General features: G+C 44.7%; 1 non-coding gene across 1 annotated transcript; it reads right to left on the bottom strand.

Moving 5' to 3' along the window:
- Positions 1-625: 625 nt before the first annotated feature.
- On the bottom strand, positions 626-763 carry LOC119931130. The gene has a single exon (XR_005451989.1). It is a non-coding gene; the product is annotated as a small nucleolar RNA SNORA7 (small nucleolar RNA).
- Positions 764-4,326: the final 3,563 nt, after the last annotated feature.

The following is a 4,326-nucleotide window of genomic DNA, read 5'->3' as shown; positions in this document are numbered from 1 at the left end:
ACTGAAGTGGGGAGAGATAGGAGGATGGGAGATCTCACCCTTGAATCTCACACTTGTTGGGTGGGATGTGGAGGAATGGATACCAACAACATCTCCTCATTCATATCATGCAGACCACCACTCTCTCACCTTCAAAATCTTATTAAAATCCCGTCTCCTCCAAGAAACCTTCCTTAAGCCCTCATTTCCCTACTCCCTCTCCCTTCTGCATCATCTATGAACTCAGATTTGTACCTTTTAAGCACTTGATAGTCAGCTCCGTAGAACTGATGAACATCCCCATAATTTATTTTATTATTTCCCCACCCAGACTGTAAACTCCCTGAGGGCAATACCGCACGTAACAATAATAACTGCGGTGTTTGTTAAGCACTTACTATACGCCAGGCACTGTACTAAGTACTTTGCTTGTTGTTGTTATGCTGTCGAGTCGTGCCTGACCCAAAGCGACGTCAAGCACACATCTCTCCCAAAATGCCCCACCTCCATCTGCAATCGTTCTGGTAGTGGATTCGTAGAATTTTCTTGGTAAAAATATGGAAGGTGTTTACCATTGCCTCCTTCCGTGCAGTATTCTTGAGTTTCCACCCTCAACGCCCACGCGGCCGATGCCCAGCACAGGTGAGTTTGTAACAGATTGCCCCCCATTCGCTAGCCACTGGCCAAGCTAGGAATGGAATGGATGGGCCTCTGTTTGACTCTCCCTCCTATAGTCGAGATTGGTAGAGTACTGGAAACTCCCCAGGTGCGACCCTGAGAGGCGAAGTGCTTTGCTGGATACTAGCAAATTGGGTTGGACACATTCCCTGTCCCATATGGGGCTCACAGTCTCAATCCCCATTTTACAGATGGCGTAACTGAGAGACAGAGGAAGTGAAATGACTTTCCCAAGGTCACACAGCAGACAAGGGGCAGAGCCACGATTAGAACCCTGTGTTCTACCGACTATCTATCTCCCCCTTTTAGACTGTGAGCCCACTTTTGGATAGGGACTGTCTCTTTACGTTGCCAACTTGTACTTCCCAAGCGCTTAGTACAGTGCTCTGCACACAGTAAGCGCTCAATAAATACGATTGATTGATTGATTGACTAGGCCATGCCTGTAAACCCAGTGTGGGCAGGGATTATCCCTTTATTGCTAAATTTGTACTTTCCAAGTGCTCAGTTCAGTGCTCTGCACACAGTAAGCGCTCAATAAACACGACTGAATGAATGAATGAATGCCACTCCTCTAATTATGGTATTTGTTAAGTGCTTACTAAGTGCCAGGCACAGTTTTTTATAATAATAATGATGGCATTTATTAAGCACATACTATGTGCAAAGCACTGTTCTAAGAGCTAGGGTGGTTACAAGGTGATCAGGTTGTCCTGGGGGGGCTCACAGTCTTAATCCCCATTTTACAGATGAGGGAACTGAGGCACGGAGAAGTTAAGTGACTTGCCCAAAGTCACACAGCTGACAGTTGGCGGAGCCGGGGTTTAAACCCATGACCTTTGACTCCAAAGCCCGGGCTCTTTCCATTGAGCCATGCTGCTGTTCTGTTGGTATGTACCAACTCTGTTCATTCATTCATTCATTCAGTCGTATTTATTGAGCACTTACTGTGTGCAGAGCACTGGACTAAGCGCTTGGAAAGTACAAGTTGGCAACATATAGAGATGGTCCCTACCCAACAACGGGCTCACAGTCTAGAAGGGGGAGACAGACAACAAAACACGTGGACAGGTGTCAAGTCGTCAGCTCCCAAATGCTTAGTACAGTGCTCTGAATAAGCGCTCAATAAACATAATTAATTGACTGGTAGTGCTAGCCATCATACCCAAAATGGGATGGAAGAAAACAGTTGGCCTATAAAACTGGGCAACTTGTTGATAACACTGATAAAAGCCATTTTGCCCAAGCAAAAGACTCTATTTATTTATTTATTTATTTATTTAACTTGTACATATCTATTCTATTTATTTTATTTTGTTAGTATGTTTGGTTTTGTTCTCTGTCTCCCCCTTTTAGACTGTGAGCCCACTGTTGGGTAGGGACCGTCTCTATATGTTGCCAACTTGTACTTCCCAAGCGCTCAGTACAGTGCTCTGCACACAGTAAGCGCTCAATAAATACGATTGATGATTTTGATGATGAAGGAAAGAGCTTCCTCAATTCTTGGCATCTTCAGTACAGTGAGCAGTCTGAGTGGTGGGCTTAGGTGTGGCATTCTAAGGTGTGGCAAGTCACTTAACTTCTCTGTGCCTCAGTTCCCTCATCTGTAAAATGGGGATTAAGACTGTAAGCCCCATGTGGGACAACCTCATCACCTTGTAACCTTCCCAGTGCTTAGAACAGGCTAGGTTGCTGTTTGGCTAAGATTAGGCCCTTAATAATAATAACTATTATTATTATTATGGTACTTCTAAGTGCTGGGGTAGACGATACGATTGATGATGATGATGTGCTGCTAAATTCAGTGTAACCCAGATGGTTACAATACAAAAATTATTGATTTTTTTAAATCTCACTGTCATTACTTGATTTTTATAGTTGGTTTCTAGGTGTCTTTGGCAGTCAGCATCTCTGAGCACGGCCTAGAAGAAGCCTGAAAGGTAAGAAACGGGTGCTGCCTGAACCGTTGAAAGGCGAACAGAAAGGCCAGCTTCCAATCCCACCAACATTTTACGCTTGAAGAGCTCACGGCTCCCGATTCCACAGTTGTGCGGGACAATAGTACCGTCACCATAGCAACTAAATCAGCACTAACTTTATGAATTGTAAATTCCCGTCGGTACGGTTGCTGTCTTTTTTTAATCCTTAACCACCTCCCCATGCAGCATCCCAGCAACCGTTTAAACAAGGATTTCTTTGGAACTGGGAATCAGTAAAAGACAGGCCGTATCCTAGACAGACGTGCCATATCAGCGCTTAGAACAGTGCTTCGCACATATTAAGCACTTAATAAATATTATTATTATATCCTGGACTTTTAAGGAGGGAACTCTGTTGCATTATACCCTCCCAAGTGCTTAGTACAGTGCTCTGCACACAGTAAGGACCCCAAAAAATAATAGAATAGAATAATAAATAATAGAAGCAGTGTGGCTTAGTGGATAGAGCATGGGCCTGCGAGTCAGAAGGACTTGGGTTCTAAGCATGGCTCAATGGAAAGAGCCCAGGCTCTGGAGTCAGAGGTCATGGGTTCAAATCCCGTCTCTGCCAATTGTCAGCTGTGTGACTTTGGGCAAGTCTTAACTTCTCTGTGCCTCAGTTACCTCATCTGTAAAATGGGGATGAAGCCTGTGAGCCTCCTGTGGGACAACCTCATCACCTTGTAACCGCCCCAGGGCTTAGAACAGTGCTTTGCACACAGTAAGTGCTTAATAAATGCCCTCATTATTATTATTATTATGTCTGCTGTGAGACCTCGGGCAAGTCATTTCAATTCTCTGGGCCTGGCTCAATGGAAAGAGCACGGGCTTTGGAGTCGGAGGTCAGGGGTTCAAATCCCGGCTCCACCACTTGTTAGCTGTGTGACTTTGGGCAAGTCACTTAACCTCTCTGGGCCTCGGTGACCACATCTGTAAAATGGGGATTAAGACTGTGAGCCCCTTGGGACAGCCCGATCACCTTGTAACCTCCCCCAGTGCTTAGAACAGTGCTTTGCATATAGTAAGCGCTTAATAAATGCCATTATTATTTATTTATAACTTGTACTTCCCAAGCGCTTAGTACAGTGCTCTGCACACAGTAAGCGCTCAAAAAATATGATTGGTTGATTGATTGATCTGTAAAATGGGGATAATAGTGTAAGCCCCATGTGGGACAGGGACTGTGTCCAATCTGATTAATTTACATCTAACCCAACTCTTAGAACAGCGCTTGGCACATAGTAAGCACTTAACAAGTACCCTAATAATCAATCAACCAGGCTTTGGAGTCAGAGATCATGGGTTCAAATCCTGGCTCCGCCAACTGTCAGTTGTGTGACTTTGGGCAAGTCATTTAACTTCTCTGTGCCTCAGTTACCTCATCTGGAAAATGGGGATTAACACTTAAACACTACCCAAATCTATTTTACCCACTTTGTACGATCACGTTCCAATCCTAATAATCTGAAAAGATTATCCCTCATTTGATGGGTCAACTCTGATCTCAATGAGGACATTCAGGGAGATCCAGTAAGGGTGGCTTAGTGGAAGAAGGGGCTCAGTCTGGGAAGGCTTCCTGGAGGAGGTGAGTTCTCAGTAGGGCCTTGAAGGGAGGAAGAGAACTAGCTTGGCGGGTGTGCGGAAGGAGGGCATTCCAGGTAAGCATCTTAGAAAGAAACATTACAATGAA

This window comes from Tachyglossus aculeatus, chromosome 7 (assembly GCF_015852505.1).
Source record: "Tachyglossus aculeatus isolate mTacAcu1 chromosome 7, mTacAcu1.pri, whole genome shotgun sequence".
Lineage (NCBI taxonomy): Eukaryota > Metazoa > Chordata > Mammalia > Monotremata > Tachyglossidae > Tachyglossus > Tachyglossus aculeatus.
Note: the sequence above shows the minus strand (reverse complement) of the source record. Positions and strands in the feature narration are given on the sequence as shown.